Below are 14,300 nucleotides of genomic sequence, written 5' to 3'. Positions count from 1 at the left end.
AAATCAGCAACATACAAGAACGACCACACAGCCTCTATAATAAACGACTACATCCTTCCTTCCAGTGAAGCCACAGACGAAACCAGACACACAGAAACATTCACTTTACAGCATCTGGACTGAAGCGAACAAGTTTTATTTAGACTGAATCGACCTTTAGAGACAAATGAGGAAGTGAATTATTCTTTATTCAGGTTTTAGGCTGCATTCAGTCTTTTGCTCATTTTTGTACATGCATTCAACCATGTTACAAACATGTGAAGAAAAAAGAGAAATGTGCAACAGAAAATGGATGGATGTTGAAATGACTGCTCGCTCTCAGCGCTAATGCAGCTGTTGTCACTCTGCAAAAGAGGAACAAGAAATTATAAACTAATGGTAGTAATTAACGATGAAACAGTATGAAATAACAACTTTAATCACTTTGAAAAAACATTACAGAATTAAACTTTTAATAACTCAACCTGCCTGGTAACTCATAATGAAGAGAATACAATGTGAATAGAATTGAAGAAATTCATTCAAGAAAGAAAATAAAATTTATCTGCAGTAGGTTTTTGGTTTTGTTTTCCAGTAAACAGAGGAGTCTGCTCACCATTAAACTATGTATTCTAGCTCTGTCCAAAGTGATAAAGACCAACACTCTAAAGATTTAAAAGACTTATGAAGGAATGTCAACTTACACACTATGAGAAACAAGTGTTGAAACATGATGAAGCTGCAAAATGAAACTATCCAGATTCCACCGAAGAAGCAAAGAATGATCTGAACACATGAACTGACAGTATGAGCTGCTTGTTCTCAGTAAAACCACAGCTATTGGCAGAGGTGAAAGACATCAGAACCATTCTATTTATATCTTTTACGCCTTCTGTAACTCACAAGCTGAAAGCAATTTTATTACCATAGTCATGCAAAGGTTATAAATTCTGCCATTCTTGGTCAAAAATCCATATTAGTTTAATAATATTGTTATTTACTGAATGATGCTTATTGACTGTGGTTAGTCTCAGTTTGTCTCAGTGATGAAGAGCTGCTGTGCATTAAACACAGGTTCATATTAACAGACTCACTGAGGCCTCTACAGTTGCAGCATCGTCTAGTTTATCATACGCAGTAGTATTTAAGTTATTTACCTTATGTGTTTTAAATGGTAGGTTCCAGTAGTCATAAAGTTAGAGTTGGTGAGGGAGGATTTCCTCTGAAAAGTAAATTGAAGGTAAATACAAAAGTGTTCAATCCTGTCAAGGTAAATGTGTATATTTGTCATTTCTCTGTCAAATGCAACGTTAACTATTTCATCAGTTTTTGGGAAATATCTACATGAAAGGAGAGATAACTTCCCCATTTTGGGAAACTACATTTTGAGATGGAGCAAAATGGGCTTGAACTGACAACGTTCTACTTCTCAGAATCATGATTTACCAACTGAGCCACTTGCATTACTGAAGTTGATACTTTGTTGGTTAAGGTAAAATTTTAATAACTCAACCTGCCTGGTAACTCACATAATGACAGAATACTGTGTGATATAGAATGAAAATTAATTTATTTGCTGTTGGTTTTTGGTTTTTGGTTTTGTTTTCCAGAAAACAGAGAAGCTGCTCACCAGTCTTGTGTTCATAGGTGACGATACTGTAGGTTTCATCACACGCAGTCTGAAAGTTAAGACAGAACGTGGTCATGGTACCTGTTATAGACTGGAACCTCAGCTCTGACTGAAGAGGCTGTCACTCAGTTCCAGATCCTCTCACCAACCTCTGACCATGCTGCCTGAGGAGGAGTCCTTTGAGGCTGCCTTCATACCCAGGCATCAAACGCATGCTCATGGACTTCCTCATACGCCTGCTAACATGGTGAACACTGTATAAAGGCCCTGTTGGCTCCCGACTACTGAGCCAGGACACGTCAGGCCTCCACAGACTGTGTTACAGTAGGAGAACCTCATAACAAAGACTCTGTCAGTCTTTATATAGTTGGTCTATTCTGTATATTGTGCTGCTGGGATGAAATAGGATGAATGACTGGACAAGTTGACATTTCCTGTTTTATTTTGTTAACTTCCTGTTCCTTCCTGGTACTCATTCTGTCCAGCTTTGCCATTAGTAGTTCACCACCTGTGTTTAGTGAGTCATCTACCCTGTATATACGCTGTATATAAACTGTATATAAGCACCAGTAACCACCGCACTCTTTGCCAGGTTGTCTGTACTCACACACCAACATTCCAGCGTACTCAAATTGTTGTCTAGACTGTCTTGACTGTGTCTTTGCCCTTTTGGATACCTTTGCACTGTAAATTGCGGTGCATGATTTCTGCCTGCTCTGACCATCGTCTGCCTGACCTCAGCTCCTGATTTACTGTGAACCGCCCTCAGCCTGTGTGACCGAGCGTCAGAATAAACCCTTTAAGCGTTTCTTAGTCTCCGAGCTGTGCGTTGTGGTGGAAGTTTTCCATAAAGAAGCAGATGAGAGAGAGTTGTCCTGTTGTGCGATTTATTGAAATAATAAAGAAAATAAAAATAATGGGGAAAGCAAATCAAAAAGCCAGCTGGGGAGATCAGAACATACACCACGGAGGTATAATGCAAAGATCACCCCGTTCTGAGGTTGTCTCTGCCTTTTAACCTTTCTCCCGGGACCTGGTGGAATCTTCCTATCACACTGTGGGTGAAGATGTTTACATTACACAGAGAATACACAAGGTCTACAGCCTTGGGTCCGGTGAGGCATCAGATAGAAAGGAGCCAGAGACCAGGGGTAAAAGGCAGACACAGGCCATAAACAATCGGTCAGTGAAACACAACATTAGATGTCAGCACTTAATGTGCGACAGAACCTTGAGAGGAAGATAGATTGTTTGTCTAATAATGTTCAGTTCTGGGTCTAATCAACAAGTACAGAATGCAAGGTTATTATACAGAGTCAGAAATGAACACAAGAAGCATTAAAGTACAATTGTTCCATTACACAGCACATATGCCCACTCAACTATTCATATATTTGCCAGTCAATGGGAAAATAGAGACATGATAACATCAATGGGAAAGACTATAATGCATGGTGATTTAATAAGAAATCTGTCAGATCTTCTGAGGTGGCAGACCCACAGGCACAGCTCAGACAGATGTGGATTGCAGTAGAAAAAAAGATTTATTAGGCTGCGACAGGATTAGGTTCAGGCGAGGTCATACACAGGTAAACTCAGCATCAATATGCAGAGAGTCAGGCAGTCTCAGGTCCGTGGACAGGCAGGGTTCGTTAACAGGTGAGCTCTGATTACTAGTGATGGGTCCGGCAATGCCGAGTGTCGGCGCCTGTTTCGAGCTCAAAGAGCTCGTATGTGCGCGTATCGCGTTGGGAAAGCACGTTCCTGTATCAGTCACCGTCTGACGCGCCAGACTGTGTTTATAAGAAAGCGCATGTGTCGGGATGCATCTGCCGAATGGAATCCCTGAGCGTTTCATCTAGAATTCATCTCATGTCGGAAAATAAGGTGTCTTTTTTATTTAATTTTATAATAAATTGAAAGTGTATTAATAAAATAATTAATTAATTTGAAAAAGTTTTCACTTGATCTATCTGAATTCAGATTAATTTCAAAGTGACTCTTAGTTTACTAATAGTATTTTGTCCAGGTTAAATGTCACATTTGTTCGACAGAACTTTCCTATTTAAACAAAATCACCCCAGTGTGTTGACCCCAGCAACACTTCTAGACCCCAGATTTAAATCACCCTGGTTCCTCCAAGTGCAATGAGGCCGTCAGTAGACTGCAGTCAGAACAGCAGCTGTCTACACCAAATTCAGACATGTTATTTAGCATTATTTGTTTCTTGTTGTTTGGAAATCCATCCATCCATCCATCCATTTTCTTAACCGCTTACTCCCTAGTGCGGGGTCACGGGGGTGCTGGAGCCTATCCCAGCTGGCTACGGGCGAGAGGCAGGGTACACCCTGGACAGGTCGCCAGTCCATCGCAGGGCAACACATAGACAGACAAGCATTCACTCACACACTCACACCTACGGGCAATGGAGAGAGGCCAATCAACCTAATGCACGTCTTTGGACTGTGGGAGGAAGCCGGAGAACCCGGAGAGAACCCACGCAAGCACGGGGAGAACGTGCAAACTCCACACAGAAAGGCGCCAGGTTCGCCATCGAACCCAGAACCTTCTTGCTGTGAGGCGACAGTGCTACCCACCGCACCACCGTGCCGCCCTTGTTTGGAAATCATGTACTAAAATGCCAGTTTGTTGTTTCTAGATAACCTTTGGCAAGATCTCCTCATTGCAGTGGGCAGAGAGACCAAAGTTGTTTTAAAAAAAAAAAAGGCATCCTCATTCACAACATGTTAACTTAGAATTTCATGTTATGATACATGTCTACTTTATCAACTGCATCTAAAAATATCAATTTTAAATTTAAATATAGAAATGAAAAAATACTATATAACATACAATGGATTAAATTATATTATTGTATATATTAGGTCATCAAACCAGTGTCAGCTGAGTCCGTCAACTAGGCTGCCTGTAGGGAGTTTTAATGTCCAGCAGGTGTCAGTATTCAGCCCTTCATGGCGCCTCATCTACCCATCACTACTGATTACAGTACAATTCAGGATCAGGCGGTCTCAAGGTCATAAAACAGGCAAGGTAGTTATCAGACAGACTCGGTCGACAAGGCAGGCAAGGATCAGGCCGGAGTTGGTAACAGTGGTCAAAAACAAGGTCAGGACCAAGAAACAGAACAAGAACAAGAACGCTGTATAGTGGTGAGTAGACGTAACAATGTGGCAAGTGACTGGTGTGTGATCTGGAGCCTAAATACTGGAGCTTGATTACATGACTACTAAAACTACCAAAATAGCCGTTTGTAAATGCGCTGCTTGTACTAATGCTAAAGACAGGGTGTCAAAAGGCAATGGTAAAGCAGATGAAGAAGCAAAAAGCGCTGCAAAGCGATGTAACACTTATCTCACTGACCCAGTGGACACATTCTTAAAAGAAATGCAGGACAGCGCCCCCAAGTGTGAAAAGGCAAACGGACTCTTAAAGGAGCAACTGTTAATTAATCCACAGGGTTATTATGTTTGACAGGAGGGGAAGTCTGTCCTACCAGCATCCCTCTATAATTGAGCAGCAATATTGAGCCATGGGCCTTTTCAGTCTCAACGGGGGGGATGGTACGGATAATAAACAAATACTATACCACTTATGGATTTAGAAATTATTCTAAAAAAATTTCTTCCCAATGCATCACATACGCTTAATATAACCCTCAAGGAAATATTCGACAAACAAGAAGAACATTTGCTAAAGCAGAATATCCATTCCAATATTTACATATGGATTTTATAGAATTAAATAGATGTCAAGGAAAAAAGTATTGTCTGACAATTATACAGTAGATGCTTTTTCTAAATGGGTAGAAGTGCTCCCCACAACCACAAATAATGTACTAGCTGTTGCAAAAATACTAGTACGAGACATAATACCTCGATTCGGGATACCAAAAATAATTTATAGCAATAACGGACCACACAGATTTTTCCTACCTGCTGCTATCAGTCTTTATGACCAGAACTGTTAACTACCTCTCGCTACATTAATTCACCCACTGCATCAGTGGTTTATGTAATAATCTCCTCTGTGCAACATTTGTGCAAACCTGTACAATATTTAAATTTATACAAACCTTCCAATGCCTTCCATATGTCAAAGGTGTTAAAACATCACAAGAAATGTTTTTCTGAAAATGCTTTTCAAGATGTGCCTTTCCCACAGGAGGGACCACTGCAGGTCCATGACTGGGTGTTCATCAGAGTCATAAAATGCAAGAATTGGACCTCATCCCAATGGGAGGCCTGTACAGAGTGACGCTGACAACTGGCTTCTACGTGATAACACCACAGCAGACGACTTCCAAGGGTCAGCAAGAGATTGACCTGAAGGAAAGTGATCGGATCTGGACATCAGACGTTCCCATGGACAAAAAGCTATGGACTACAGGCCAGAACGTGGCACTATCCCTATTTCCATGGTTGGGGGTAGGAAAAATCATGCTAAGAGTTAAAACCATAAATTACTGCATGACCCAACAGGCACTCCGTGACCTACAGCACATATCCAATGTGCAGACGGGTGACGTAATGAAGGACAAATCCTGGTTTGATTGGTTTAGGTCCGGCACAGGAATGATATCCTGAAGATCTTTGAACCGGTTCTTGTGATTCTCCTGGTTCTGATGCTGATTGTGTTCTGCGTAATTCCCTGTTTGAGGGCCATGATCATCAGGCTGGTGAATCAAGGCCTTCTCAGGGTGTGCGCAGTCATGCACTCTTGACAAATACACTATACACCTTTAAAGCTTCATAACTGAAGAGAACCTCCACGATGTCCACGGAAATGGACGCTAAGCTGTGAATTTTGTGCTTCTGTGCTTTTGACCCTACGATGTTGCAACCCTTTTTCCATGTTTTATGATGACTGTGTGAAAATCGAAAGAAGTTGTGCTGTTCTGATGTATGCATGATTGTTAAATGAATGTTTCAATGTTAAACAGGGAAATGTTGGAAAAATACTCCATTTAATCATTGAAACATATTTTGCTGAAGCCTCGTTAGCTGTGCTATAGCTTTGAAGTTTCCTCCCTTCTGCTTTGCAAGAAATAGGGAGTACCAGTGTGTAGCATTGTTATCTGATGAGCCCAATGCTTGCTTTGTGCAGAAAATATTTACCACGTACTGTGTGACTATGCAGCTCCCAGAATGCAATACATATTATGAGCTGAATCCTTGTCTTCTCTTCAGTGAGAGGAAGTTGCCTTTGCTGTAAACTGCTCACTCCTTGCAAGTAAAATCCTGAAGAAGGTCTCAACTGATTGTGTCTGCTTTATTTAAGATTTACAAAGGGAACTAAACAATTTTCCTAACAACCGGGTGCTTGAACAACAAACTGGCTAGAAGTGTGGTTATACTGGAGCTTAAATGCAGGAGAGTGATTACTGATAGTGTGCAGCTGGTGATCACATGACTGGAAAGCAAAGGTGAACACAAGAACAATCCCGGTTCATGGCACTCCCCCCTTTTGATTACACATTAATTAAACACTAAGAATAAAAATGGTCAAACATCGCATTTCCTAATAATAAAAGCCCCTTGCAAATGAAACAATAAGTGTAACAACTCATCAAGATTCAAAAATACACCTTCACATAAAATGCTGTAATAACTTAGGGATAAAAGGTTAGGAGCTGTTTTTGTGGGAAGTTATACAAGAATAACCTCTGTATGAGCATTTGAAGAAAATAAGCCATTAATCATATTTGTATCAGATTATATTTCGTGATCAGATAACAAACAACAAAGGAAAGGGTATTTTCCAGACATTTGGTCTAGCCAATGCCAAGGGGAAGAATCTATATAGCTGAGAAACTGAAGGCCATGGAGCGCCTTCGCCACAGTACCATTAGAATCCTTGTTATTCGGGATGTGAGTACAACAGGCCTCTCTGAACATAGCACAAACGCCTCCTATCCCTGCTAACAACGTGTCTACGGCCATTTGATTCTGCCACGCCATGTGGGACAAAGGAGCCAATTGTTCAGACATGCCCTTCGTTGCATAACGTGTAACATTAATGAAATGTCATCAATGATAATAAAGACAATTAATGTATGTTAGTCATAATTTTTTGTTGGGGTCCTGTTGCTTATGATTAAGGTAATAATCAAAGTAACATAAAATGAAGTCTAACACAGCATGGTTACAATTGATGTCTAATAACAATCCGCTTCGTCCTGTTGAACAGTAGCGTTAGATTGTTTCCAACCTGTGTGTTGAAGTATTGACAGTTCGTTGGGGTCCTTCAGGTTGTGATCAGCTGATCACAGAGAGACATGGGATTTGTTATCACCGCCAGGTTTCCTCCCAATGTCGTCTGAGTCACAGTCACTCCCATGATGTGAAGAGTCTACACGTCGTCCAGCGTCGGCAACTCAGGGTTGCTCGTGTGTGTGTTTTCTCAGGAGTGTGTGTGTAGATGTATGGTCTGATAGTGTGATTCAGCGGCGCAGCTTCAGGCGGCGCTTGGCTCGCACCTTTAGCTGGACGGTCAACACAGCCTCGCCTCAGTGCGTGTGTGTGTGTGAGACAGCGAGGGTCGTCCTTCTACGTCTCCTCACTTCTGGTGGTTGTCTCCGTGCGGTGTAGACGGAGTGTCGTCTGTTGGATCCGGGACCTTCCTGCAGTGGATGGAGTGGATCCAAGTCGCTCCCTCTGCGATCTTCACAGCCGTGTGGGTCGTCAGAAGGACCTGGAAGGGGCCTCGCCATCGTTTGTGGGGTTCAGGAAGAAGAACTGGAACTCCAATGATCACCCAGTCCCCTGGTTGGATGGTTTAAACAAAGTCATAATAATTTTAAATCCCACAGTCCATTAATAGAGTGAGACTTTATTTACCTGTAGTTTCACCTGATGTTGACTCTAAACGAGCTACAGGAGCAGAAGTACGAGCGGGTTTGAGCGTCAGACTTGGAGGTTTGAAAACTGTCAGACTGACGTATCAGTGACAATGTCACTGCCAACACAAACTGTTCTGTACCTGTATTCTCGCTCATCTGTACTGCTGTTGTGTGAAGTAATTTCCCCACTGCAGGACTATTAAAGGTTTTCTTATTCTTATGTTCTGGTTTCTCTGGTTCTGATCAGCTTGTCCTACCTGTGGTCACAGGGGTTTTTGGAGAAGTCGTTATCACACTTGACTCTGTGTCCGTATCTGCATTAGAAGATGAGATGATGAGACACTTCATGTCTGTCATCTCTTCACCTCCTTAAATTCAAACTTTTAATGTGACCATTAAATGTGAGTGGAGGATGTCGCTGGTTTGTCCAAATGCAAATGAATGCCTAACATATTGTAATATTACTTTACCAATAACATTTGTTGATGGACGTCTACTTTGTATAGTGATGGAGGACGGATCACTGAGCGGAGAATTTCTTCCATTAAAAGGTATAATAAAATTGAACTTCAACCTCAGCAGGTGACCTCAGTTGTGCCATGTGCAGGAGCTCGGTCCCTGTCAGGGTCCACAGGCAGGAGAAGGTTCTGACGGTTCCTCCACTCACAGTGTAGAAAAAACACTGAGACACAGACGACGGCGTCCAACAGTTCAGAGTGACTGCGTTTGTCTCTGTGATCTCCACTGGAGTCACCGTCAGCTCAGGCGGAGGAACAGCTGAAATGTAGAAGTATTATGTGTTAATGTGAAGCACAAATGAAGATTTTAAAAACGAAGATTAAATTCTACCAACCTCGTGCTTTGCCTCTGTAAAAATCTGTTTGAGAAACAATGCGACAACAAATACAACATACATCAGCACATATTGATCTAATCTGCAGATTTACTGATGGGTAGAAGTTACATGAATCTCATAGGAGTGTTAAAGTTTAACCTACGGATGAGGACGATTAGCAGCAGCTGTTGAATCATGATGAAGCCATAAATGTGACTGGAACACATTTAACTGAACCTGTGCATGAGAGCCATTTACAAACCACAGCATAAAATACCAACGCTAGAGAACAGACCACTGCAGAAACATACATTTAAACATAGAGCAGCACCAGCGGTAGAGTTTCCTCTGGCTCCTTTCATTTTCTTCTTGAATTGTTTCCACACAGCACTTAGAGGAATATTAGTAAGTAAGAAAAGTTGTAATTAATATATTTTAGTAGGCAGAGTAGGAAATACAATCATTGTAGAGCTACCACGATATTCTTTCATAAAATTGTAGTTTATTACAGATAGTAAGAAATTAAAATATAAAACAGATTTTGATCACTATAGTTTTATACTGTACAAGTGTCAACTTTACAATGTTGTTCAAGAGAATAAACTCCACTAAGAAATAGCTTTTGAGAATTTATTATGATGCACTTAAACTCCGTTCAATTTTTTTTAAATTATAAAAGAAAGCAAATTACAGACGTATTTCTTCCTTTAACAAATTAAACCAGGGATTTGTCTTTGAGAATGTCGGTGTCAGTGTTCCTTACATTGACCATCAGAACAGAGTCAAAAGTAATGAGCAACGCAGTAATTATCAGGCTACCAAGACATTATAGTGCATTTAAATTAGGATAGGTTGAGTTCAGTCATGAAGGCAACATTCATGTCACTGGTCCAGCCTTGTACAGAGCGTTAACAGCCTGCCTTCACGTTGTCTAATGCTCATGTGGTGCTCAGACAGCCTGCAGCGTGCTGTATAATGTAACTATCAGAGCTGCTTCAGCTGGTTCCTCTGCGATCGTGGCGTAAACATGGTAAATATCCGACTGGAAAAGACAGACGTCTGTGAGAACATGTGAAATTCAAAGTACATGGAGACGGATGTATGACATGTGTTTATTACCTCATTGTTCAGTCGCTTTGAGTTTGCTAGAAACACACAGAATAAAGATTTTCTATGAGGTCTGACAGTAAATTGCATCATCCATAATAATAAGTAATATTTCTTGATCTATGTTGAATAATCCAGTAAAATGTTACACACGTCACTTGAGAGGATTAGCTGCTGTAACAAACACAACTCACCTGTGTTGGAGGCAACACCAGGTGCTGATGTGATCTCACTGTAGCCTTCATTACAACCTATGGGGACCTAGAAAAAACCATCACAAGCTGATTGACGAGCCTTTAATTCAGGCGCTGTATTAAATGAGGAGCAGTTTTATTACCAGTCCTCCATGACTGATGTTTCTCATCTCCAACAGCTCCTCTGTCACAGAAGGTAAAACAAAGTTTGATGCTTTTACTAAAAGACAAAACAGCCGACTCTGTGCTGAATGCACAGCATGAATGTTGTTTGTATTTTGTATTTGTATTTGGACAATGACAACGTGAACATTACCAGTCTGTTTGGCCTGTGATCTACATGGAAACAAAGAGAAAAACAACAATTGAGTTATTGCAAAACACGGAACGTTTGATTTTGAAAAGTACAAAAAAATGTTTTACCTTTGATAATGAGATTTTACTGGAAAAGAAAAAAATAATCAGCTGAAGCCACAAATAAGATGTTCAAATTATTAGCTGATAGACCACAACAAGATGAGACTGTTTACTGACTCCGTAGCTGCAGCTCTAGCTGTTCCCACCTGATGGTGAGATTCTAACCTTTACTAACAGAGATCATGTGACTCCAGTTCTTACCGTTTCTTTTTACACAGAACAGAACCAGGCCCAGTGAAGTAACACCCAATATTGCTCCAAAACTGGTCACAACCTGATTCATCATCAGGCTTCCTGTTTACAACAACACAAGCCACAGACCCAGTGTTTCTCAGAGACGCAGCTTTTATTTACAGTTTGAATTTTTCAAGACATTTCTCACCTTAATTCCCAAATAGGAAACTGTGTAATCCCTTTAACCTTTATTCTATAGGCTTGTTATCAGAGTACCTGTACTTGTAATTGTACCTATATGAAGTCACTCCACAAACTGATTTACATAAAAGATCATTTTTTTAAAGAGATTAGACAATTATTTACCTGATTCTGTTGGGGAAGCACAACTAGAAACAGTGCTACTTGACAGATCAGAGGTTTCACCTGTAGATGAAAAGCTCATTAAACATTTAAAGTATTGTAGGAATAGTATATAAAATGTCTGTATGTACCTGTGGTGACAGTAGCTGCTGGAACACTCTGTGTTTCTGCTTTAGCTGTAATGAAATGTGGTCAAATCATCGGTGAGCTCATAATATGCAACAGAGGTTTCATTAAGTCTGTTGACTTTACAGACATTCCCAATAGGAAACTGTGTAATCCCTTTAACCTTTATTCTATAGGCTTGTCAATCAATGTACCGGTACTTTTAAATGTACCTATGAGGTCACTCCACAAACTGATTTACATAAGATAATTTTTTTAAAGAGATTAGACAATAATTTACCTGATGCTGTTGAGGAAGCAGAACTAGAAACAACAGTGCTACTTGACAGATCAGAGGTTTCACCTGTAGATGAAAAGCTCATTATACCTACAATACTTCAAATGTTTAGTGTATGAAATGTCTCTGTGTGCCTGTGGTGACAGTAGCTGCTGGAACACTGTGTTTCTGCATTAGCTGTAATGAAATGTGGTCAAATCATATGTGAGCTCAGACATGCAATTGATTAAAAATCAGATTTCATAAATTTGCAGATGTAAACTTTATTTGTAAAAATGCTTTAACTGTTAATTTATTCATTTAAAACTCATTTAACGACAAATGCTCGACAGCTTAACAGATATAGATACAGAAAAGTCAGACATAATTCATTGTCATACATTCACTCACTTTGTACATCGTCTGGCTCTGTGATCACCAGCGGAGTCACTGTCAGCTCAGGTGGAACCAGATCTGAAAATTATTTTATATTAATTAACTAAATATTTAATATATTCAGAAATATATATTCAATGTACAGTAGTACAGACTTAGAAACTACAGTATACAACAGCATCTTAAAGCTCTGTCTGCAGCATAACCGCAGTACTTCAGTCAAACCTTTCTCTAGTCTCTGATTGGTTAGCAGGAACATGTGAGTGATGAAACAGGAAGTGTTGTACTTGTGAAGCTGATAAGGTTTTGAGTACAGGTCACAACCGCCCAAAACAGTGATCTGTCTCAGTTCTTACTTGCAGCTTTCACTATGAACATGTTCAACCCTAATGACCAAAGGGCTAAAAATGAAGGAGAAAGCAAAATGAAACCACTGTCCACAGCTTGAACTGTGTTACTGTGATTGTTCTTTTTTAATAAACTAACTGAAATATTAAAAATTTTAGAACCATTTACTTGTGGCTTTAATGTTGTGGTGCTGAAGGTAAAATAGAAAAACCTGAATGGTGGCGATGATGCACAGCCACAAGCACCAGTAATAGAGCATCACCATGACTTTGTCAATGTACAGTAAACAAAATAACCATTCAGGTCATGTTAAAGTCATTTAATATGTATATACTTGTTCTCTCTGACTTACTAGTCAACCTGCATCCATCACTATGAGCAGAAGCAAACTTTGGTTCATGTTTCAGGCTGTAATTACAGCCGGCCTCATTTAGCTGAACTTATTGTAGGAGTTTCAGCGAATCGTCTCTCGTGATATAAAACTGACACAACTGTAACATAAAGACAATAAATATATTTGTATTTCTGGCATCAAGCACATTATGCTTAAATTATTCAGGTCAGACTGTCACTACTCAAAATGTTTTTACTGTGATTCAAGGAACAATCAATCCCATCAAAACTAAAGGCAGCTGCTTACTGTGTACAGCGATGGAGACTGAGTCACTGTGTGGAGACGGATAACGTGTGTCTTCATACTTTACAGTATAAAAACACTTGACCTCAACATCAGGTGGACGCTGCCGTGACATAGACAGTAGATCAGTACCTGTCAGTGTCTGCAGGCAGGGGAAGATTTTAGAAGTTTGGCAGGCAGAGACAACCATTGGAGAAGAAACAAACAATTTTTTCCATAACACTCCCTGTCACAACTCGACAGGAGCAAACAGGAGTGAGGGACCCAAACGCACAGCTCGGGAGACAGGACTTAAAACAAAGTGGGTTTATGGGTTTTCAAAACCAAATGGCAGGAAAAAACGGAATCAAGCAGGCAATCGTCAAAACCAGTGGTCAAAAGATCCGGAGGTACAGGCAGGGACAAGGCAAAAACACATTCAAGGTACAGGCACCAGTCAAAACCATGGACTTACTAGGATTCTCTGGAAGGCTGACGTACTGGTGTTGGAAAAATACTGCACTTAATCATTGAAACATATTTTAGTGAAACGTAGTTTGGTGAAACCTCATTAGCTGTGCTAAAGCCTTGACGTTTCCTCCCTTATGCTCTGCAAGAAATAGGGAGCTCAATGCTTACTTTGTGCAGAAAATATTTCCCATGTACTGTGTGACTATGCACCTCCCAGAATGCAATACATATGAGCTGAATCCTTGTCTTCTCTTCAGTGAGAGGAAGTTGCCTTTGCTGTAAACTGCTCCTGAAGAAGCTCTCAGCTGATTGTGTCTGCTTTATTTAAAATTTACTAACAATTTTCCTAACATAATTGGGGGCTCTTGGGGGATGTTGCATGCTTCAATTAAAACATAGGAAGAAACAAGCTCATTGATTAATTAGATGGAACATTGTGGGAGTGGTGCATGAATATTAACACTCTGTGATTATTCCTTATTATACGATACTCCCATATTCCCAGTATAGAAAGCTCCTCCTTCCACTG

At 40.3% G+C, this 14,300-nt stretch overlaps 1 long non-coding RNA gene across 1 annotated transcript; it reads left to right on the top strand.

The window, feature by feature from the left end:
- The first annotated feature begins 4,579 nt into the window (after positions 1–4,579).
- Positions 4,580–6,879, top strand: LOC129604122 (uncharacterized). The gene is made up of 2 exons (XR_008694773.1): positions 4,580–4,779; positions 5,792–6,879. It is a non-coding gene; the product is annotated as an uncharacterized LOC129604122 (long non-coding RNA).
- The last annotated feature ends 7,421 nt before the right edge of the window (positions 6,880–14,300 follow it).

Source organism: Betta splendens, chromosome 5 (assembly GCF_900634795.4).
Source record: "Betta splendens chromosome 5, fBetSpl5.4, whole genome shotgun sequence".
In the NCBI taxonomy this organism is placed as follows: domain Eukaryota; kingdom Metazoa; phylum Chordata; class Actinopteri; order Anabantiformes; family Osphronemidae; genus Betta; species Betta splendens.
This window is presented reverse-complemented; position numbering and strand designations above follow the sequence as displayed.